General features: G+C 35.0%; 1 pseudogene; it reads left to right on the plus strand.

Annotated features, from left to right (window-relative positions):
- The first annotated feature begins 7,835 nt into the window (after nucleotides 1–7,835).
- Nucleotides 7,836–8,631, plus strand: LOC131813603 (nuclear transcription factor Y subunit alpha-like; annotated as a pseudogene).
- Nucleotides 8,632–26,155: the final 17,524 nt, after the last annotated feature.

Here is a 26,155-nt window from a genome sequence, read left to right on the forward strand (position 1 = left end):
TAGAACAACAAATGAGATTTCAGGAGATAATGCTATTTTGTACATTTGGCAGAGTCAAGATCCAAAATAATGAGGAAGGTCTAACAGAAATCCCTTAATTTGAACAGTTGTTAATGATTAACAGTTGTTAGCATTAATTAATCAGTTGTTAATGAGTTTTAATACTTCATTCTAGGATAAGAAAATCTTTGAAGACATAAAAAAGCAAGACCCTCCTTACTTAATTTATATTATGATTATTTTCAAGCAACTCCATCTTTGCAAATGGGCCATGGCACCTCATAGTGGAACTAGAGTGGATTAAGTGAAATTGTCACTTTCGTTAGCATCCCTACCAACTTTGACTATGTAGTTGTTGCCCTATCAACAAGGGGATAGAATAAAGTAACTGATTTGTTAAACTTATTTTCTTTATCCCACTAGCAGAAGTTAACTGCCTCTACCATCTCCACATAGGAAGACCTATGTTCTAGGTCCTCACTCTTACAAGGCTGAATAAAAGGAGATTGGGGAAACTGGCTTGAAGCCTAAAAGGAGAAAGTCCCTACAGAATGTGGAGTGACCATATGGTCAATTTCTTGTGGTACTTATGTAGAACAATCTGTCAGGTAAAATGATGTCTTTCCCAGTTCTGAGAGTGCCCCAAGGCATCTCCAATTTCTGCTTAACGGTAACCTTAAGAACACTTAATTTTAACAAACAAAAATGGAAGGCTCTCCAATTCAAAATTGGTACCCACTTGGGTAAATTATTCAATAAGAAATTGCAAGAGACACAAATAAAGATATGTGTTTTGTCGTTGTTGTTCCCAGAGACCACTACCATGAAATCTACAGTTTGTCTCACTGATACATCTGAAGGGATTGGATTATATGAAGCAAAATACATATATTTCACAAAATTTCAAAATTTGTCTTACTTTAGGATGGTTTGGGCATATCCTCTCATATCAAACCTTGCCAATAAGATATGACAGCAGAAAGTGTGCATTCTGTGTGTTGGTATGAATATGTGCATGGTAGTGGTCATGGAAATAATATCAAGCTGAATATTAGAAGGAATAAATGATGATGCTACTAAATTTTTTAAAATGCATTTTAAAGTAAGAAAGATTAATTCAGTTTTTTGTTTTGTTTTGTTTTGTTTTGTTTTTTTCTAAGGATGAATAAAAAGTTAGGGATAAGAGTTCTAAATGCTCTGACACCATGAGATTGAGATTGGGCTTTCATCTTGCTATCCCAGGACAGTACAGATCTGGCAGAGAAGGTCATTACAAGAGGTCCAGGAAATACAACCTGGTGCCAGAGAGGAAGACATGATTATACAAATTTTATATTCATGTCAAACGTGCTTCATGGAGAGAGTAATTCTTTTGAAAACTTCAAAAGTTATGTTCCCAAGTGGCTGGTTATTGTCTAGCTAAAAGGTGTTTGCTGGTCATACAGACCCAGAGTCTGAGCTTCTTGTGGAGAGATTACATACTCTATTACTCCCATATGGGGATACCTTTACCTATGGCTAATGATCCCTAAGAAATGTTCTGAGCAATGAGCTTCTGAATGTAATTAACAACAACAACAACAACAACAAAATGCTATTGAATCCTCAAAAAGGGGAAAGAAGCATGATTGGAATTTATAAACCATGTATGGGTGGTGAAATGTATCTGTACACAATATGTTCAAAGAGCTGAATCACATGGAGTTTTCATTCTTTTTTAACTTTTGTATTGGGTTTTGTGATACAGTGACTTTTACTGAAATTGCTGTCACCTGTCAACTAAATTGGCCCTATGTTAGTTTAATGTGGAATTAAAAACATACTTCACTAGATTAATAAGGAAGTGTCGCTAACAGCATCAAGGAATTTTAAATACTAGGTAAGGACGCACCGATGGTTGATTGATACGTAGAACTTAACCATACCTGCCGTAGTAGAAACAAAAGTAGAACCAATAATACATCAAGAAACAATGCAGAGAAATAAAACTATTGTTTTTGTGTTCATATTTCATCAAATCCACTGTCCCTTACTACCACTTAAAACAGAAAAAAACACTGCCTAACTGACTTCTTTTCATCTGGGAGTTCTTTCTCTCTGTTTTGTGCTTCTGTTGGAAGGAAAGAAATGTAATCACATGTACCTGTGACCATAAATTGGATTTGAATTTGAACTACTTGTGGATGATTCTGTAAGAAATGAAGGTGAGACGAACCTTAATTGAGTCCAAATCATCATTCTCACCCATCCTCAAGCCTGAATGAGGCTTTGTAATTTGCTCTCGTTCATTGCTCTTGGCTCTTTTTCAAAACCAACTTTCTTCACTCTTTGCATGTTGGATTTGTTTCCTTATTCTTTGTGGAATTTTGAATGGAGCACTTACATATATTTTTTTAACATTTATTCATCTTTTTAAAGCTGTTTATTAAAGTATAATATAAACTACTGAATGGTGCATATAAGAATGTAGCTCACATAATTTTGACAGATTACATTGCTAGTAGACTAAACCAAAAATCATAACCTCTTGAAGGTCCTCTCACAGTCCCTTTGTTTCTACCCTCTTCTAAAGCAGTGTTCTATATGGGATTCTACAGTATTTCATTACAAATAGTGTATAACTTTTTACGTCTTGCTTCTTTCACTGAATGTAATGCTTATGAGATCTAGTCATATTGCATGTATGCCAAATTATTCATTCCCCTTGTTGGAAAGTATTACATTATATGAATATGCTATAATTTGATTTCCATTCTAATATTGTTGGGCATCTGGGTAGTTTTAAGTTTGGGGTCAATTAAAATAGTGCTGTCATGAACATTCTAACACATGTCTTAGGGTTGATATAAATATTTCTATTAAGCATGTACTTAGGAGTCTAAATTTTAGGTTAAAAGATATTTAAGTGTTCAACTTTTAAAGATACCATCAGGTTATAAACTTTTCCAAAGTGATTGCACTAATGTACTTTGCCCCCAGTAGTATATGAATATTTATTGGTTCAAATTCTCACTGATACTTACAATTATCTGTCTTTTTAACTTTTAGCTTCTAGTGGCTGTATAGTAGAAACATTTTACTTTTGAACTGCATTTTTAGCTACAAATTTTCTTACAAGGGTTCGTTCAGTTTTGGTTCTCATATTTTGTCATGTGGAGGTTCCATAGGAATTAGGGACTAATTATTTTTCAAAGTTCCTTATTTTCTCTTTGAACCAGCATTCACTTTGTAGTTTGTTGGTTACCAGATATGAGGATTTTATAACATTTTCTCATTGATTTCTAATTTTATTGCATTCTGTTTAGAAAACATGGCTTTATGGTGTTTCTTTTGAATATGAGATTTTCTTTTCTCTAACGCATGGTTTGTTTTTAATACACCAAGTGTATTCCCTATTTGCAATGCATGAAATTCTAAAAATATACCAAAATTATTTGTGTAAGCCTAGACAATTTTACCTTATAGCTAAATAATTCACAGCAACAAATATCAGTTACCAGAGTTTGAACCTCACAGAATTATTACACATTATCAGTGAAAGGGACAATACAGACTCTGATTTTTTTTTTTTAAGATTTTCTTTATTTATTTGAGAGAGTGAGAGAGAGCATGACAGGGGAGAAGGTCAAAGGGAGAAGCAGATTCCCCATGGAGCTGGGAACCCAATGTGGGACTCGAACCTAGGACTCCGGGATCATGACCTGAGCCGAAGGCAGTTGCTTAACCAGCTGAGCCACCCAGGTGCCCCAGACTTTGATTTTTTTATGCCAAAATTCTTTTACCTCTTTAGAATTGTGGGCAGTACTGGGTCTAGTCTTAATGTGCATTCCAGAATTGAAAACTTTGTTCTAATAGGCCTGACCTGAAGTCCAGTTCCATTTGATGTGTATCCCTGTAGACTTGTTCTCTTGAGTTCAATAGCCATCTTGAGTATGAAGTGATTTGGATCTCAAGATATAAGTAAACGTAAATTGATTCATAACATATCCTGCTTCAGCTTAGAAGATACTCCATGATTCATTGCACTTGACTTTATTAATGTGGACCCCAGTTAGTATAATTTAATATTACACTTCTAAGATATATTTCACCAAGCCTATACCCTACTGACATAATTTACTTAATGTTGACCATGCTTGTAATTTCATTTTAAACCTTAGAGTTAGAATTTTCCCATACTGTTTATCTTCCCCTTTCTAAGTATGTACCTTTGTCTCTGGGTAAGATGACCATTCTGTTCTGAATTTTCTTATCTGTTTCTTTTATTTTTTATTTTGTCAATTAAGATGTGATCATCATATGAGAGATCATAGCAATACAACAGAAACGTGATAAACTTTCCAGTTTTCAATGTACTATCTTCTGCAATTGTACTCTCAAATAGTTGTAAGTTAAAAGTGTTCTGCACTGAAATGCCTACGCCATTCCGAACACAAATGGTTCTCAAACACCATCATAAACACACGCATACTCCAGTATCTGGGAGGAAGGGAAATTGGAACACAGGAAACCAGCTCCTGTGGTAAAATTATAATTATGCCAGGAATGTGATTGACACATCATATGCCTGACCTTGGTCACTTTTGAATGACATGTGATTCACAGAGTATTAAATAATTAAGACTTTGGGAGCACACTCACAAAATAAAAATAAAAGGAAACAATAATGCCATAATACATCTGAATATATCCAATTTTATAATATTATAAAATTATATTTTATAATTTAGATTGTGTTTATATAGTTTCTACAGAATCCTATAGGTTTATTTCTCAGATCCTTCAGAATAAATATGAATTTGGAACTCACATGGTTAGTTGATAAAATACTAGAAACTCTATGTTACTGTACACATTATATAGAACTAAATACCCCCACTACAGAATTCATGATATGATAATAGACACTAGTGCCTAACAAGAACTTGTGAAAAATAAAAATCATATATGGATATTTTCTAATTTGTGCTTTTTTTAAATTTTAAAAACATGTTCTTTAATAAGCCTTTTCTCCTTCTTAACTATGAAATGAAACAGAAAAAAAGATACTGAATGTAGTAATATTGTAAAGGAAAGTAACATGTGCCCAGAATAACAAACAATGCTCAAGAGGTTAGAATTATGGAAACATTTATTTGCTATACATGTCATTAAAATTACATATCAAAAGAATTATACACACCATTTATTAAAAACATAATAACCTAACAACCATACAAAATACATGGTATCATGCTTTCTGCTCTTGAAATCATTCAGAATATTTAATTTTCCTTATTTGTTTTCTAAAAACAAGATGAATTTAAAAACCACTTTACCATAAGAATTTTAGTAATAGAATTTTTCATCTTTTCCATATGGCAGAGCACTGAAAATCCAAATTGTAAAAATACACAGAATGGCATATACTGTCATGCCTCTTGTTGAATTTCTTTATTTATTTATAAGTTTGTTTTTCCATTTGCCCAAGACTTTCAGTTGTTTTAGCCTCTGGGAAATATCCTTACATTATAAAACCCACATACAATTTAGAATGATTGACAGGTTCTGATGACGAAGGATCAAAACTGGACCAGTGGGGCATATATGTCAACAATAATGCACAAATGCATCCCAGATACTCATAAAATTCTTTTATATATGTCTTGCTAGACATACATTTTGCATGGATGCCTAATTTGCTTCAATCTGGGAAAATATCTCATACACTGGAAAGAGTAAATAATGAAGTGAAACTGAAAGGGTAAAATGCATTGACTGAAGAAGCTCGGCTGATGATACGGAGATGTGTTGCCCTGAAAGTGAATAAAACAACAGAAGAGTCTCCCACTACTTCTTGAAAGATAGCGTGATCAATAATAGACAACTTTGTACCACTGAGGGATAATGGAAGGAATTAAATAAGAGCAGAATAGAATATGAACAGAAGTAATAAGCTTTTTTTCTGAGGTTATCAGGAAGGAAGCTGCAGATAAGATATCAGAATTGAAAACAAGGCTTCACAGGAGCTGCATGAATATTTTCTTTAAAATAAGCACGTGCAGGTGAAGACAAATACCCGTGGACACAGTGAGGGTTCTTGATCATAAAATACATGAATAGATGTCAAACACACTTGTAAGGAAAGCTTGAATGCAAAATGGTTGTGAGTTGGTAAAGTAAAAGCTCACGTCCTTAATTGGTGTGAATATTGACAAAGTAGTCCATACCATGTCTGGTAATTACAAGGTAGAGCCGAATAGTAAAAAGTTGGATGTCACATTTTTTTCTCATTTAAAACTCACTTTTCTCTTTTACTTTCCTTTAAAAATTTTCTATGAATATTTTCCTATTTTTAATATAACCTGATAGTCCTTTACTGTGAACCTCAAGTACTTTATAAATCATCAATGCTGGTCGGTTAGCATTTGCACACAGGCATGGCTTCAGGGGCTATGGACTGTGCATTAGCCCAGGGCTAGCACTTGGAAGGGCCCCACGCTCACTTTTGTGTCTCCTGTTGCCGACTTGATAATTCCTAATAATTTTTAAATAAAGGGGCCCACTTTTCATTTTTCACTGAGCACTGCAAATTATGCCGCTAGTCTTGCATGCATCCCCTTAAAGTTGAAAATCTGCTCTGCTCTTTTCTTCCACTTCACAGAGATGCATTTCAGGGAGATTCCATTGCCAGTGTAACTTTCTTTAGAGTAGATTGCTATCACTCTTTCTCATCTCTTCTGGGTGGACAATTTCTGAGGGATATTCTAAATTGTCTAGAGATGTGACATCATCTGATTATTATTGTTGCCTAAGGATTCCTCCTTACTGTTTTTTCAAGGATTTTATTGTTATATATTATGTTAGAGGACTCGGGGCAACATAGATTTGTGAGGAAATGATGGACATAATGCTCTTAGGATTATTCTGGGGCGCTCATTGGAAGAGATCAAGGAAGAATTTGGTGAAATGGTCTGGGTTTAGGAGACTGACTTAGGATGGACATCGTCAGTCTTTATGATTCACATGAAGCCATGGCTGTGGATGTCAGCTGTAAGCATGAGTGCACCAGGCCAGATACCCGGGATATGCTGACATCAAGGGTCACAATGAGAAGCCCACATTAGACAAATAGAACAAGAGAGGGGTGGACTGTTCCTCCACTTTTTGCAAGACATTTACCCTGTTTCCCATACATTCCCCATATTTTTCGTCAAGACCTTTTTTTTATATTAAAGATCATGTTCAAATATCACTCTTTTAGTACTTTATTCTCTGGTATTCAGATGGGGTTATTACTCTTCTAATATCCCTAGAACTTTCTTTCCACTTCTCTTTTATCACATAGTTCGTCTTTTCATTGGAGTTTCTTGTGCTTTCCCACCTTTCCTACTGTATTATAGATGGTTTTTATGAAAAATCTTTGCCTAAATATCTTCATATCTCCATCAATCCAATGTGCATATAAATATGCCTATGAATATGTGTAGAACGAAGAATAAATTGCCAGATTTGAGCTGAGTCTAGCCAGCTATGCAGAGCAGCTGGTGGCCCTGGACCAGAGCCTGTGAGTGCCTCCTGGCATTTCAGTCCAAGGCCTGCAAAGGCCATTCCCATTCAGGGATGTCATCACTGGAGCAGGCACACTGAAGGTCTGGACCCTTTCAGGATGTTAATGCCATGTGGAGATGCATGTCTTTCTTCCTGACACTTAGGTCCAGGTAGTTTCCAGGTACAAGTGGTCTTGTCTGCCACAAATTCCCCTGCACTCTCCAGTGTACTTCCCTTTCTTCTAGGACCTCCAGAGTGAAGCTCCTTATGAATAGGATTCTAACTTGGTTGGACCATGGAGCAGAATGCAGCAGATAGCAATAACAAAGCAGATTGTTAGACAGATTCAACAGCAGGTCCAGGGGCATCCGTTAGTGATACAAGTCAGCATTAATCACTGGCCTGTTAATCACATCAACTGGCCAACCTAACATGGTCCAAACAGTCCCTTGCGGACAAGTCACATCATCACACAAGAACCTATATCTGGGACAAAGAATCTGTAGCAGATTTTGTTGGATCTGTAGAGATAAATCCAGCTCTGGGACAGGAACAGAGGACAAACGTTGCAGGTGCAGGGCCAACAGGACCCCACTCAGCGATCATCATTCAGCAGCCACAGGCAGCTTGCAGTGTGAGCCAGACACAAACATGGCTGCCGATCTCTGTCCAGGAGCAGCATGTAGCACAGACTGTTGAAGGGCAGACCATCTTCTATCAGCCAGTTGATGCAGATGGCTTCACTCTCTAGCAAGGCATGACCACCGTCTCAGCAGCCAGATTGACAGAGGCACAGACTGTTCAAACAGAGGCCAATACCAACAAACCAGCAGTGGGCAAGGGCCTTCCATCATAACTCTACTAGGGGCAGACTACATGATCAGTTCAGGAGGGATGGTAATTAATGTTGGCGCCCGGAGGTGGCTCTATGCCTGCTATCCAAGAAATTCCTCTACCTGGGACAGAGGTGCTTGAAAAAGAGCCTCTTCATGTGAATGGCAAACTGCCCAACATCTTTGTAAGAGGAGGCAAGCCCAGGATGATCTAGAGGGAGAAAGGAAGTTCCTGCACCAGACATGCTATAGCACAGAAGTGTGGTGAAAACAGGCAGGATGATTATTCTCTCCAAAGAAAAAGGATTGTCCACCATTTGCAGGAGCCACACCAAATAATTAAAAAAGCAAACAAACAAACAAACAATGGTATAGATCATCTAAGTTTCTCACCCCAGGGATACTCAAAACCACATTCTTCCCTTTAGAGCAGAGCAGAGGCCATTCAGTTTTTAATAATGGTCACAGTATTATAATTGCAGCAACATCTGGCAAATTGAAGTGGCAAACTTTTGTCTCACTCCTTCAGTCCAGACCTATTGCAGACTTTGGATAACACTGACATTTCACAGATTGGGATGAATCAAGGAACCCATGTCAGCTTAACATTACCACATGAGGACTTATGTTGACAGGGAATGCAGGCCACCAAATTCAATAAGAAAAAACCTTCTCAACCTAAACTGTAATCAGGGAAGACTTAGCCCACTCATTCCCACAGGAATTTGGTTAAATAGCATCTGTCCTTCTGGTTGCGCAGTTCATTTTGGCTAATGGAACAGGCATGTTATATTCATGGATGGCTTCCCGATACAGAAATTCAATATTGTTACTTGGAAACAATAAATTCTCTGAGATTATAAATACTTACATACATTACCTACATACATACATTACATCATACATGCATACATACTTACATATATATATTGTTTAACCAAGATTCTCAAAGACTGCTCTGAGAAACAGTAGTTCAGAATATGTTAAGAATTGTTAATCTGGCAGAAGGGGTCCTGTGATAATTATGGTAGTATATATATTGAAAGTACATAGTGTAGAAATCATATAGGATTTATCAGACCCTCCAGTATTTTTAAATTTTGTGACTATCTAAGAGGGAGGTACAGTGTGCAGTACTTTCCAAAATTATTTAATGTAAAATCAGGTTATTTGTTTCCAGCATCTAATGGAACTAACTTTTCTGTGAAACACACTTTAGGGGCACTTGGGTGCCTCGGTTAGTTGGGTGACTGCCTTGCACTCAGATCATGATCCCAGAGTCCTGGATGGAGTCCCACATCTGGCTCTTCCCCCTCTGCTTCTCCCTCTGACTCTCTCCCCTCTCAAGGTCTCTCTCACTCTCTCTCTCTTAAATAAATAAACAAAATCTTTAAAAAGAAAAAAAGAAATACAGTTTAAAGAATATCAACTTAAAATTTAATAATTTCTTTCTTATGAAATAAAACTTATACAACTTGCTCAGATACACATTAAAAATGACATTTTAAAAATAGTGTAATATTTGGTGAAAATAAGTTTTGCAATAATTGATTTGATTTCTCTATATTACTGGGATTTTCACTATATTAATAATATATACTTGGAATATCATGGCTACTGGTTATTGCAGTTCCATAATTGTATCTTTGAAATAATAACTTTGATAAAGAAGATGTGGTGTATATATATATATATAATGGAATACTATGTAACCCTCAAAAGAAATGAAATCTTGCCATTTGCAATGATGTAGATGGAACTAGAGGGTATTATGCTGAGCGAAATAAGTCAATCAGAGAAAGACAATTATATGATCTCCCTGATATGAGGAATTGGAGAGGCAAAGTGGGGGGTTTGAGGGGCCGGGAAGGGAAAAAATGAAACAAGATGGGATTGGGAGGGAGACAAACTGTAAGAGACTCTTAATCTCACAAAACAAACTGAGGGTTGCCATTGCCAGGGGTAGGGGGTAGGGAGAGGGTGGTTGGGTTATGGACATTGGGAAGGGTATGTGCTATGGTGAGTGCTAGGAAGTGTGTAAGTCTGATGATTCACAGACCTGTACCCCCAGGGGTTAATAATATATGTTAATTAAAAGGAAGGAAGGAAGAAAGAAAGAAAAAAAGAGTTCCCACTTTTTTTCAATTCTCTCCCACTTAAACTGATCATCCTTTACATACTGCTATCCATATTAACCCAAGAAGATAGGAATACAACAAGGACTCTTTCACTGTGGATATTTGCAATGTTTAGTGTGGAGATTACTAAATAAATAGGTATATAAACTTAAAAAAAAACAGATAAAAATAACATGTATTGGCAAAGTTGTGGAGAAAAAGGAACCCTTTTAAACTGTTGGTGGGAATGTAAATTGGCTTACCTTATGAAAAACAGCATGGAGTTTCCTCAAAAATTAAAAATACAACTACCATATTTTCATATATTCCCACTTTGGGATAGATATCCAAAGGAGAAATATCTAAAGGAGTATCTTGAAGAGATATATACACTCCCATGTTCATTGCAGCATTATTATAATAGCCAAGTTATGGAAATGACCTAAATGTCCATTGCCTCATCTGTTAATTAGCAGATGAAGCAAGAGCAAATATGAAGTTTATTTCCAACTTTTAGGGCCAGTATAAGATGTTGGTAATGTTAGATGTGGTCCAAAGAACCCCAAAGTCTCATAAATCTTACCAATCCAATAAATAACTTCGTCTCCCAGAAAATAACCACAAAGGAGAAATAAAAGGAATGTAGAGGTTTTGTACTCTAACTTCCTCTTTCCAGTAGGGTGGAAAGTCTTTTCTTCTATGTGGAAGTATAAATATGGTAGAATAAGCATTCCACTCAACCTGAAGCATTATTAGAACCGTAGTCTTCAGGGTCACTCAAATCTCTATTCTTCTTCAAGTCAGTTACTATATATAATTTATTTTCCTTATTGGCACTTATAAGCATCTTATATATAAGTTATAGTATTTCTTTTTTAATATTCTTTCTTTCTTTCCACATCTCTCTTCTAATTTCCTCCCATTTTCCTCCAATCTCATATATCCATTACATTTCAGTCTTATTAGTCTCTTACCTTTCATTCTTTTTTTAAAAACATTTATTTATTTATTTATTTCACAGAGAGAGAGAGAGATCACAAGTAGACAGAGAGGCAGGCGTGGTGGGGAAGCAGACTCCCTGCTGAGCAGAAAGCCCGATGCAGGACTCGATCCCAGGATCCTGAGATCATGACCTGAGCCAAAGGCAAAGGCTTAACCCACTGAGCCACCTAGGCGCCTTTACCTTTCATTCTTTTCTGCAGCCAGCAATTACTGAAATTTTTCATCTTATGAAATATATAGAAAATAAAATAAATATTTTTTGAGCCATTATGTTAAAAAATTGCTTAACCCCAAAGGTAACAGTTTCAGTGGCTTCAACTGCCTTAAACCTAACTTCCACCTTGAAGGCTGAAATAATCAGTATTTTGGTACCCTTCTAATGCATTATTAGCACACTTATTTCCAATGACAAACTAGTTGGTAAATTTGGTCACATTTTATCATGGATTAATCTCATTGAAATCTTCAGATATCATCTACATGCTATCAGTTTCCAAATCTAGATCCTGAGACACATACTTTTTTTAGAGTACCAGATCTATTTATACAACCAATATTAATGTGTCCACTTAGATGTCTACCAGTAATCTCAAATTTAACGATAACCAAAAATCTCCCCCCAAACCTCTTTCACCTACTTTAGCTAAGCTAGAGTTTCTTAATCTCAACACCATTGACACTTTGTTCCAGAAAATTCTTTGTTGTGGGAGGCTGTCCTGTGCACTGTAGAATGCAGAGACCAACCTGGATTCTATCCTAGATGTTAGTGGCATCACCCTCAGTCATATCAACGCAATATTGTCAATGTCACCAGGTATGGAGAGAGCAAATTCACTTCTAATTGAGAACCACTTCATTAAAGTGGCCATATCAAAAATATAAAACCCATTTTAGAGTCCTCAATTTATATTACGCCCATTATTTTTTCCCATTTTATTTCTTTTCAGTGTTCCAGCATTCATTGTTTATGCACCATACCTAGTGCTCCATAGAATACATGCCCTCCATAATACCCACCACCAGGCTCGCCTAACACCCCACTACCCTCCCCTCCAAAATCCTCAGTTTGTTTCTCAGAGTCCACAATCTTTCATGGTTTGTCTCCCCTTCCAATTTGTGAGTAATAATTAATTTATTCAACAATTATTTTAGTCTTCACTGACACTAAATTGTTTAAGACTTTGTCATCTCCTGTTGGACTGTTTCAATTGTCTCCCAGTCATCAACATTTTACCTTCTGAAATTTGCAAGGAATCATTGTCAGTTACATCAAAGTGGTGTTTCTAAAGCACAGAATTGATAAAGAGACTCAATTAAAAGCCTTTCAATAGTTTCTAATCACTAAGAGGATAAAGACCTAAACATGGCCTTTGTCCTAGAATATATGAAAGTCATGATTAATCTCTCCACTGCCAATTAATTATAGCATCCTGAGGAAAACCGTAAAAGAATATACAGAAAAGATAAATATTGAAAACAGTAGTTTCATAATATAAAAATATGATTAAAAAGCAAAAAAAAATGTCTTCAGTAGTGTAGATGCTATAGAGAGATTGAGAAAACTAAGCTTGAAAAGTGTACATTAGATGTATTAGATCATGTGATTTCCTTGAAGAGATGAGAGTAGAAGTGAGAATTTAGTTAAGGAATAAAAGCTGAAGAATGAACAGACTGTGAGACATGAAGAGGATAAAATTTTTTCAGGGTGTTTGGATGTAAGAGAAAAATAAAGTTTTATAATATGCTGATTGTAGAGTGATTGATGGTGGTGCTTTGGGGTTTGAGATTAGAAATACTTGAACAGCTTTTGGGTCAAGAGTAATTAACAAAAAGGCCAAATAAGGCAGATAATCATCCCATTCATCAAAAATAGAATTGCAAGAGGATAATGAGTTGAAAGTTAGGAAAGATAATCTTTGTTCCATTCTGGAAATGTTGAGTTGAGACATTTGTGATATGTATGTTGGAAATGCCCAGGAAATATTTAACAGGGTGAGTATATGGATATTCAACTTAGAGAAGAGGTCTGAGAACCATTAAGGTCTGAGAACCATTAAAGCTGTTTGTTAAAAAAAAAAAAAATACCAATTGTCTATAGCCCTCATTTTCTATGGAAGAAGTATCTTTCCAATCTAAGGATAATTTCTCCAATGGGAATTTGATTTTCAGCCCCCTTTGCTGTAACAAAACACTTGTTTGAATAGTGTTCATATCATATTATCTTTATCAGTTTTCATTTGTGTGTTTGTATTGCCTGTTTGGGATGGTAGAAAAAGTATGTGGCAAATTAAATACTATGATTGAGTTATATTACCTGAGAAGTCCTTTCTATTTTCTTTCTTGACTATTCAAGCAGCCCAAACACCTTTTTTTTTTTTTAAGTTTTTATTTTAATTCTAGTTAGTTAACATTCAGTGTAATATTAGTTTCTGATGAACATTTTAATCAGAAGGTTGGAAACATGACTTAGAATGAGCCAAATGAAGTCTGAATAGATAATCTAAACTCAGAGCAAAAAAAAAAAAAATACTTATTTTTTATAACTATGATGTTAGAGTTACTTTGGGACCCAACATTGGTTTTGAATATTAATAGCCAAAATGTCTGGGGGACTCAGATCATGGCTTTATCATGTGAAGGAATTTGTGGTAGCATAAGAACAGTCTCTACATCAAGACAAAGGATGAAATAGAATAATATTAAAATGCTTAAAATACTTAACTGGGCCTGTCCCAGTGCTGAAAAGTAGAAAAACAAGTGATAGAAACTTTAAGACAGATTTAGAGAGGCAGTAGCAGAAGAGACTTCCCTTCTGTAATTCTTGGAACAGGCAGTTTCTCAGAATGGCAAGAGTTAATCTAGATAAAAGTTACAGCAGAAAAAATTTCTGAAAAAGACTCAGAAATGTTTGAATGTCAAAAACATTAATTTATCAAAAATAGAAGAAATCATTAATCACAAGTAATGGAGTTATGACTTTTCAAAATCACCTATTTAGCCATTTTGCAGAATTTTGCATGTGTAAAGTTAGGAGGAGAACTGGTCCAAACTGAAAAGCATAAAATTTGGGGTGCATAGATGGCTCAGTCATTTAAGAATTCAACTCTTTATTTCAGCTCAGGGCATGATCTCAGGGTGTTGAGATCAAGCCCCACATCAGGCTCATGGAGCCTGCATCATATTCTTTCTCTCTCTCTCTCTCCCTAAAAAAAAAAAAAAAAAAAAAAAAAAAAGGCATAAAATTTATACTATCCTTACATTTTTAAACAATTATAACATGCATAGTGTATTCCAGGGACTGTACTAGGTTATAGAATTTAGAAGTAAATAGACCCATAAGGTCCTTGATCCCAACCCATGGATCATGCAGTGGATGAAGAAGGAAGTGCACTAAAAAAGTACTTATGCATTCAAATCTGGGTGTTATAGAAAAAAATCAGGCTGTTCTATGAATGTATAACAAGATAACTTCATATGAATATATGAGTTGTAAACAACTGCCCATCAAACAATGACACTCTTAAACTAGGGCCTTAAGAGGGAATTAGAGTTAACGTGGTAAAATGAGAAGGTAATTCCAAGAAAAAGACATGGGGGAAAAAAAAACAAGAAATAGCCATACATATTTATGTATTTTAAATACATAAATAAGGTAATACAGAAACATAGGAATAGAGGATCAATGTGGTACCACATGAGGCCACTATTAGTATAATACACTGTAGTTTCATTTCGCAAATATTTTTTTAAGCACAGCTATGTGTCAGGAGCTGTGTTCATAGTAATAAACAGTTTCTTCCATAGAGCTCCTCATATGACAACACATGAATAGACCTTTGATAATAATACCCTATATGCTTTACTGTATAGGTGTAGGGTACAGTAGGATCCTAGCATTTAGCATTCAAGAAGCCTTCCTAAAAAGGGAAGCATCTGAGCTAAGTTGTGATTATTGGGGAAAAACTGAAAGTTCAGAACAAGGCGAAATAATGATCACAGATATTATAGCAAATACATGGAAGTGCTCAGAAACAAAAAAAGTATAAAAATTCATTTAGTTTATAATCCTGCAATATTAATTCTGAGGAGTAGTAGAAGGGAACAGAAGGCATATGAGTAAGTCACGAGAAATATTTTGAAAAATTTGGCATGCCCAGTCCATAGAACTTACCCTTTTTCGCTGAAGTTCAGGGGTACTCTGAAAAACTTTAAGAAGTTAATTCAGATCTGCTATATAAAGAGCACAGTGTAGATACAGATTGTCATTTGTGGACAAAATAAATTTAAAGAGAGCAATTCAGAGTACTTGACAGAAAGCAATCACATTCCATGTTGTGCAGTTGCAATGAATATAATCAATCATCTACCCAAGATTCATTTCCCTTTTGCACTATTTGAACTCTTCACCTTTTTATTTAAGAATCCTCCTAAAAAAAAAAAAAAGAATCCTCCTTAAAGGGGTGCCTGGGTGGCCCAGTTAGTTAAGCCTCCGACTCTTGGTTTCGGCTCAGGCCCTGATCTCAGGGTCCTGAAATTGAGCCCCCTGTCAGGCTCAGCTTGGAGTCCACTTTAGATTCTCTCCTCCTCTACCTCCCTCTCCCACTTGTGCCCACTCTTTCTCACTCTCTAAAATACATAAATAAATCTTAAAAAATAAAAATAAAAATAAAAGAATGCCCCTTCCCCATCGATCTCAATATAACCTGGAAAAGTTGACTACATCCCTAGCTGGGAAGAGAGGGCACAGCTGATTTAAATGAACCAATACTTTGTATTTCATGGAGCAGACACTGATTGAGTACTGGGCATACACAGAATTATGTGACCATTCTTTCTGAAACTAATGGTTTTTCTCTAAGGGCCTGTGTGAGAACCAGAACTGCTGAAGCCATTACATTAATATTAAATACATTAATACTAAAACATGATCATGCACAAAGAATCATAAATACAGCAGAGCCATAACTGAACCAAGTTTTGCCACAGATCTGCTTAAAATTTAAGCCACTTTGTGTTGGTTTTGGTTACCATCAACAGGAACCATTCTAAATAATAAAACAAATGTATTTGGAGTCATCTAGATGATTCACAATTACATTTAGAACATTATTTATATCTTCTTTTAGAGGATCCTGTCTCTCTTTGCCCTCTATAGATTTTTAAGAATTATTACATTTTATAAAATCTGTGAAATTGAATAAGGCATGTTTAGGCAGAAAGGGAAGCATTAACTTTCAATGTCCTTGCTTTAGCCTATTTTATCAGACCCTTAAAGTTATTTTTATATTGTTTTGGTACTTAATTTTTTATAGCATGTGAAAATGTATTTGTCTGCCAGGGCCCAGAGAGAATTACAGAGAAGGCTAACAGATGATTCTGTCATCACTCTAAATGTCATTAGCCTGGCAGTTCTCCAGAACAAACAGAAGTACATATATAAATGGGGGGGAAATTGGATGGTAATATAAATATTTTTGTAGTGATTTAATGATATCTAGTCACTTAACAAATAATCTTCTCTACATGTTTTATATTTAAAATGCAAACTAATATGAATGTTAAATGGTAGTTATTTTTCCTATGTACCATAATAAATATATTAACAATTAATGATTTGCATAGCACCCAGCATGAATGCAAGTTTTTATTCAAAAACTATGGTAAGTGACACATAATTTTAATTAGAAATGTTTACAAAAAAAAAAAAAAGCTACAACATCCTAGTTTAACATTTCACTGCTTGGAAATATGTAACAATTGCACTTAGCATGGCAAATGATAATCAAGACCCTCTCTAAGAGCTAACAGTCTACTCTCCGGCCTACACCTATTTTCCTGCTTTCCTTATTTATTCATGATGCAGCCACGCTGTGTAAAATTACAGTGTTTAAAAAGCCACACATTCATCTCCTTTGGTCATTTGTTTATCTCTCATTGCCTGAAAAGTTTTCCTTCCCACTTATTCTAACTGGTGAACTGCTTCTCATTTGCCAGCCTTAGCTCAGATTTTACTTTAATCAAGTCTCAATTTGACTCTCAAACGTGGCAGAAGTAACACACTTCTTTTGCTAACATTTAATAAACTGGTAACACTATATAAGAAAATAATCTGACCAAACGCATTCCCATAATATTTTGTATATATCATCATTATAACACTCAGTAACAGTGGTGGATTTACCACAACACAAATGAAATTTAAGACGCAGAATCCCTCACTTGCATAGGCTCCTTTGAGGTGCCTGTACATGGCTTTTTATTTGTACCTTGTAACATTTTTCTTAAAGGGCACCCCCAAAATTATATTACCTTCAGACCCAGACGTACACTCATTCCTCACATTGCCTCATACTTGTCTGAGAGATTTTCAGTGATGAGGATCTTGTGTTTGCATGATTATTTCTTCAGTGATTATCACTCTTTCATAGAGAGCAGGGTCAATGAAGATTTTTATTTTATTTTATTTTATTTTCATTTTTTTAGATTTTATTTATTTATTTGACAGTAAGAGACAGAGGAAGAGGGAACAAAAGCAGAGGGAGTGGGAGAGGAAGAAGCAGGCTTCCTGATGAGCAAGGAGCCTGATGTAGGGGATGCAGGGCTCAATCTCGGGACCCTGGGGTCATGACCCGAGTCAAAGGCAGATGCTTAATGACTGATCCACCCCAGGTCACCCAATAAAGATATTTTAAATAAATCATATTATGACTTCATAATGGGGTTGGGTATAATAGTGGAAAAAACATGAGAGAAAGATGGAGGAAATTCCTTTTGGAAAAAAAAAAAGAAAGAAAAAAAGTTGGTATATTTACTTACCTGACATACTGGAAGATAGGACCAGAAAATGCCATGTTAGTCTACACAGGTAGGAAGCTAATTTGACAACTAAGTTTTAATAAAACACAGCTTCAAGTTTGAGGTAAACAAGGTTGACGAGTTGAGTTTTTCAGTTGTATGGTTTCTGTTTAATAGACAAAAGCATTTTCACATATTTCAGATTTGGGGAAACCCTCCATAAAACAATGGATTATTTGAGAGTATACCTTGGGGAAATAGGATGAAGTGATTTTTCTCTGACACTACTCTATTAATATCCATAATCTGCTTTCAGGAGTAAAATTATAAACTAGACCTTAGTTTCTATAATTCACATGTTCCCATATTTGTAGTTAGTGGAAGAGAAATTATGTTATTTGCTTATAAATATTCAAGAGTCAAGTTCAATTGAACTAGAAATATACTTCAAAATGTAGTATTGAAAAGTTCATATTTTAACATTATATTAATGAGATATTTGATAATTATTATTAGTTTATAATACTAGAAATGTCTACTCAAATTCCTGTTCCAAAATGAAGAGAATTTCATGATCTGTAACTATTGTTCTTCATTTCTCTTCTCTCCTACTCTTCAGCCATTTTCTCTATATACTCTATCTTAGCATATTCACTATTGGTCTCCTCCCCTTTCTCTTATAACATGTTTACTTAATATATTAGTTAATTAAAAAGGAAAATTAAGATGACTAATGTTAATATTCTTAAATGAATTCTTTTTAGTGATATTTGTAATTTAAGTATCTATTTTAAGCTAATGGTTGCCACACATTCATATCTCTATTTTGTTTTCATTCCTGTTTATATTAATAAGCCATTGTTTCACTTCATAAAATGGAATAAGCCCCAAGTTATTTTATTTATTAAAATATGTCTTAGTTGTATTCTTAATAATGTTCTACATTATATATGTGTATGTATGTGTGTATATTTATATGTATATATGTATAGCTACTTTCTGAGGTCTTAAGTTCCATTTGGAATGTAATCCTGAACATAGGGGAAGAGGTACATTTTGCATTACTACCCTCCCCTGTAAAGTATTAATAATATGCTTCACCAGTCTTAATTACTTCAATGACCTTCTTAATTTAACAAATTTAACTTTCTTCATCTGTAATTTTGCCAGAATAATTGGATAACTAGGCAATGCATGTACCTAAACAAATTAGGCATTTTAATAAAACTTCATTATTCATAGTTCATTAGACTAAAAGTCCGATTTTTTTTATTAATTTCAATCATACCATAGAGTAAGAGTTCAACATTAAACACCATACTTTGTCCTTTTAGATTTAAATTTTTCACATTGTGAAATACAATCAATTTCAAATTAGTGATAAGACATTTATTTTGTATTAGAAGGTATTGTTTCAATTTCTTCAAGTTTGAAAGAAATCGAAATGCACTCAATAAGAACTAGGTCATAGAACTAATGAAAATTTAAATATCCTTTTTAGAAATTTTTTTTTTATTGCATGCAAACTTGTATGATTTCATGGACTCTAGTTAGGCTTTCATAAGTTGTTTATGTCTATTGACCAGGGTGACTATAATATTTTCCTCAGCTTGACAAAATTTTAGACTGTCTTCTGACTCTAAGCCCCTATCTACCTTTTCTTAGAGCATTTACTTGAGAAAACTTTTAACTTCTTTCTCTGCCCTTTTAAGCTTTAAATCTTTTAAAAAAAACCTTTTTTCCAGTTTTACAACCCAAAATGTATTTTTCAAGGACCGGGGAGGCATCTCTTTGAAATGTGACTATCAAGGAATAAAACCCCCATTATATTCCAGTTTCTGGATGAGGGTAAATGCTTTACTGAGGCAGTCTCCAAAAAGAAGGAAGATAGAGTATTTCCCTTCTGCATCAAACAGAAATTATATCATAGATGTCAAGATGGGAATGCATGTATGTGTGTGCATGCACGTGTGTGTGTATGTATTCCTCAAATTAATTATGATTATTTAGGAAGCAGTGTCTGACGCTTCCTTTATACAAGTCTATTGCAGCCTGGAAAGAGGTCACATGTCCTAAGTTCTGTATTGGCATAGAAGTTACTCATTCAGTCAGCTACTGTCTATTGAGCACTTACAGTGTGCCAGAAATTGATTTTAAAACAAGTAAGATGGACAAATTTCCTACTATCTAGAAACCAACAATCTATTCAGAAGTACAACATAAAAAAAAAGCAAAATTTTTGAAAAACAAAAACAAAAACAAAAATAAAACTAGATACTGTAACTTAATAGAGCCTAGAAGGTACACACTAGGTTAGGGTTAAACAGTCAGGGGACAGTTCTGAGTAGATGATATTTGAATAGGGCTATGAATATTGAGAAACTGCCAGGCTTATAAAGATCCATGAGGAAGTGTTTTAACACGCAGAGTTAGAGGGAGAGTAGTAGAGAAAGAAATTGGAAAATGGGGTAAGGTGTGAGCAGAGCCTGGAAAACAATGATGAAACAGATTCTAATAGTTAGTAGTGTAGATGTAAGGGTGGGACAGAATGTCTTAGTATGAATTTTCTGTAATTTAGGAAGTGAATGATTTGATAAACGGGAAAATTGGGCCCATGAAAGACTTAATAGAAGATCTATACTTCCTCAAATATCTCTCCTCAACAGCTATTAGGGGATTAGTTCACGGTTCAGTAGAAAAAAAAAAAACTGAGGTTGCAGGCTGCCAGACACATGAAACTGCTCATTAAAAAAAAGAAAAAAAAAAAAGGTTTTAAAATATCTACCATATAGAGAAAATGAAACAGTGTAACAATCCATTGTCTTTAGAACAAAGGTATCCAGCACATTTGGAAGAGTGCATATATAGTGCTTTAACTATTCCTTTTTATCTCTCTAAAAGAACTTGCAAAATTTGCCCAAAATTTTTAATTATTAGTTTCCTCATTGATACCCAAATCAGAGTGTTAACTGCAATAACACATGCAGTTTGCTTAGCCTGTAAGACTTAACAGGGGGGAGGCCTGGGTGGCTCAGTGGATTAAGACTCTGCCTTTGGCTCAGGTCATGATCTCAGGGTCCTGGGATCAAGCCCTGCATTGGGGTCTCTGCTTGGCAGGGAGCCAGCTTGCCCTCCGGTTATCCTAGTTAAAATCCTTTATAACATTGTGGAGGAACAATAGTTCTTGAGAACCAAAATGGCTACTAGAAAGTAAATTGAGTATTTATTTGATAATTCATTCATTGGCTACACTTTAAAGCCTAGTTGGCTGTTTGTGATTTGTTGTCCTTAGTTTTGATTTCATAATCTTGAGGATTTACAGTCAGAGATTTTTGGTTTGCTTGTTTAAGCTACCACTACATTAGAGCCACTTCAGTTCAATGGCCTCTTTGTTTAAATAATTTAACACTACTTACATGATATGTAAATAGTTAAATGAATTGTTACCATTTGATAAGTATTAATAAAGGTGCAAATTAGGAAAACCACAAACATTGAAAGTAACAATCGTACACAGAAGACAAGAAAATCAAATTGATAGCCAAGAAAAACCAACCAATCAACCAACCCATGAATGATTATGTAAAAATATAAGTTGAGATAAACCCATGGGCTTGAGTGTGTGGAGAATTTGTGATGTAGATTCCAGTACCAGTTAACTGTTAGTCATGTAAAAACCACTACAAACTAAATCAGAGGCAACAAAAACTACAAGTTTAGAAGTAAAACAGAGAAGAGAAATATCCCCTTGCAACCCTCTAATTTACCTATAGAAAAATAGATATTATCCTGAGAAGTGATTTTCTTGCTAAAAAAGGGGAAAAAGAGGTAGCGGGTAATAAGAATTCAAAGAATCACTGGTGTGTACTAATATTAACTAACTGAACTAAGTTTAAAAGAGGTTAATTTTCATTACAGTCAATTTTGAAGTCGCTATTATTTAATCATTTAATAAGTTTCAAGTTTATCTTTGTTATGTTTTGAAAACATTGGGAAATATCACTTACAATAGCTGTTACTGTTCATTCAAAGGAATTTCTTCCTTGCTTGAGAGTCAATACGAACTACTCAGCTATCTTGAAGGGCTCATTATATCCCTGCTTTTTAAACTTATGCCAACAAAGGAGTAGCCTAAGGTGGTTTTGACTTCGTTCACATCAATCATTCAAGTAGTGTATTAAACAACAAAATTCAACTGAATAAATGTGAAAGATCTTATTGTCTTTCTTCAAAGATTCCTAATTCAGGAACATCCCATCTAGCAGATGGAAAAGGAGCTCTGAGCAGCCACACAAAACGGAGGACTTTATTAGACAGAAGGAGGCAGGACAAGGAAATCCCCAGCAAGGAGTGGCAAGGTCACCTTGCCATCTTCAGGCAAGGTCACCTTTCTTAGGGTAAAATGAGGGGCCTAACAGGCAGATTACTTCACTAGTGCTAACCAAGAAATTCCAGACTGATTGGTTAAGATTAGACTCATGGGAGAGGCTGAAACAGCAATTTGGTATTAAGTCATGATATGGTGACAAGGTTTGGCACAAATAGTCCCATTTGGGGCCTGTTCTCTCTAACATCAAAATCTTTGTGGATCTCCTTTATCAGAGGAAATCACCCCATCACTGTAAAAATACATATTTTCTATTGAGGTTTCCCTAGACTTTCTTTTATTTTTTCTGATGAGGTGAACATTGAGTACTCCATCCGCAAATTACCTAGGCATCTTATAGCACTAAGTTTTAAAATTAATATAATGAGAACTGCATATGTCCCAAATCTCTCAGACTATAAAAGCTGTTTTATTGTGATAGGTCATAAATATTAGAATTTATTATATTAATTGTTTAATATTTCTTTAGATGAATAACGAATTACAAATATTGGGATATTTGTAAATAAGTTCTGGGAACAAGAACTTTTTTGAAAGAAGGCAGAAAGATTTTGTTAGATGGTTTTCCATTTAAACACAGCACACACTTAAAGCATGAATAGAAAAGATTTTGACCATGAAGAAAATCCCTGATTAGAAATTATAGCTTGCTTTGACAGAGCAAATATTCAGTGAACACAATGACATTTGACAGGCACTCCTCAGGACAGTTAAAGCTCTTAGAGTCATTTGTATGACTTCCTTTATAAAAACTTAAGTTTTCAATAAAATAATCCTTTACAGAATTTATATGGAAAGCCATGTTGACATAACTCCTCATTATACTATTGTAGTGAATAATTTCAGAAATAAGAACATAATCAAATGCATTGGTATTGAATTATGACATATTTTTAAATATCTAAGAATGTCTTCATTTAATTAAGATAGTTAATTTCTCTGGAAATAATCTTTTGTGAATATATCATGTCAGTGAATTGTTGTTTCCTTTATTTTGGTTCTGTCTTCTAAAGGTTGTATGACATAATCCTTATGGATTTATTTTAGTAGAAGAAATTTCTTTATATCCTATACCTCATTCAATGTTCTTTTCAGATGTAAGGACAAATACAAATTAAAAGATAAGTGTCTTTATTAGCTTGTTGAAAGTAAGGTAAGAATTAGAATATTTGAAAACACTTCTCTTTTTGAAATGTATATAAAGACCTTTTGTCAGCTTTATGAGCCAGGAATGCCTTCCCAAGGACTCAGGAACCATCTCACAAAAATGTAAGCATCAAGGGAGATGGCATCCCTAACTCCAAGTTTCTCTGATTAGGTAGAAACCTAACTTTAGTGGGCACTTTGTTCCAGATTGCAAAACTATCTCCTGTCTTAAAGATACCAGAAATTTGTTTCTCCTGGGTACAAAACCAATTAGCTAACACAGAGCATAATCCCTTCTACCAGGTGAATCTCAGATGAATCTTTGTGACAAATGGTACTGTCAAATCCTCTTACATGAAGACTGGTTATTGTTTATCTTGAGAATATGTGTGTAAATGGTCTTGCTCTCCTATGCTATATAAAAGGGTAAGATTTCTTTCTGTCTTTGTCATAGATTAGTGGATTGCCTGTAATGCGTGTAACATTCTGGTTTAATGGTTTTTCAGTAAAACTGCTTTCTGTGTCTACTACCATTATGGAGAAATTTCTTGGTTGGGAGAATATTTTGTTTCTAATGTTTCCCCAACATAGGTCATTCTTAAACATCTTTGTTTCCTTTACTGTCCTGATTTGCTTAAGGATCAAAGGTATAAAAAGAAGATCAAACAGTATAAAAAAATCAGTGTAGATGCATATTTTAACTATATACTTGTCTTAACATCTATTGAAACTACCATTAAGAAAATTTGTGTTGGATATAGCTTTTCTAGAGCCACTGTAATTGCATGTAAACTATAAGATCTATCAGTTATTTTTTAAAAGATTTTATTCTTTTAGAGCAGTTTTAGGTTTACAACAAAATGAAGAAGGAATTACAGAGATTTCCCATATACTCTCTGCCACCACATACGTATAGCCTCTTCCATTATCAACATCACTCACCAGAATGGTACTTTTTTTCTCCCATGGATAAGCAAACATGGACACATCAAAATCACCCAACGTCCATAATTTACCTTGGAGTTCACTCTTCCTGCTGACCATGCTATGGATTTAGACAAATATATGTATAATGATTTCAGTATTTTTTTTTAAAGATTTTACTTATTTATTTAACAAAGAGCGAGATCACAAGTAGGCAGAGATGCAGGCAGAGAGAGGGGGGGAGGCAGGCTCCCCGCAGAGCAGAGAGCCTGATGCGGGGCTCCATCCCAGGACCTCCAGACCATGATGCAAGCAGACGACTGAGGCCCAACCCACCGAGCCACCCAGCACCCCTGATTTCAGTAATTTTTAAGAGATTTTTTCTTCCTCTACATAATCACACACTGTAATCAATGTAGATTCTTGAATTTTCCTTGTAGGTCTTGAAATTTCCTTGTCACATCCCAGTGATATTTTTCTTTCTTTGACAATTTATTCTTAGTAGCTCCCACTCTTGGTCATATAGTATTAACCAAAGCTTCAATTTCTAATGATTTTCAGATACCCCATATGCCCTGCAAATAAACTATGCAGAAGAATTCCCTGACCCCACTTCTAGAATAACTGAGTGTCTTCCTCACGAGAGTCGCCTCTTAGATGACTGATGACCCAATAAGACTCTTTACTATTACATAAATATATTGGGTAGTCTAAGGTTGCATAATATAAAACTCATAGCTAGAACAAAGAACTCAATGATACCACATGTATTAAGCTGATAAAATTATATTAAACTGTTATATTCTGTTCTGGGAAAAAAATTTTTTTTAAAACACAGGTGAGACTGACCTTTTAAACTTTAGCTCTTCCAAAGCAGATTCACAAATATATATGTATTAGTAGACTTATTTTATTTTTTTTTTTTTTTTTTTTTTTTAAGACTTTATTTATTTGACAGAGAGAGATCAGTAGGCATAGAGGCAGGCAGAGAGAGAAAGAGGAGGAAGCAGGCTCCCCGCTGAGCAGAGAGCCCGATGTGGGACTCGATCCCAGGACCCTGAGATCATGACCTGAGCCGAAGGCAGCGGCTTAACCCACTGAGCCACCCAGGTGCCCCAGTAGACTTATTTTAAAAGAAAATTAGTCTTCAAGTAATTTCCCTATCAGTCATTTCTTTTACATCCTGAGAGGATTAAAGTAGGGGGTAGATGACAGTGTTTTCACTTCCTTGTGTGGTTCACCATTTGTTTTAATAAGTGTTAATAAGCCTAAACTGGAGAGAGAAAGAGAGAGATGTATAAACTTCTCCACTTCCATTGGATGATATGAAAACTGTCCATTTCCAGTGGGTAATATGGCACTGTAATATTCAGATAAGACTAATTTTAGCTGCAGTAAAAACAATCCCAAAATATCAGTGA

The sequence above is a fragment of the Mustela lutreola genome, chromosome 13, assembly GCF_030435805.1.
Source record: "Mustela lutreola isolate mMusLut2 chromosome 13, mMusLut2.pri, whole genome shotgun sequence".
Taxonomy (NCBI): Eukaryota; Metazoa; Chordata; class Mammalia; order Carnivora; family Mustelidae; genus Mustela; species Mustela lutreola.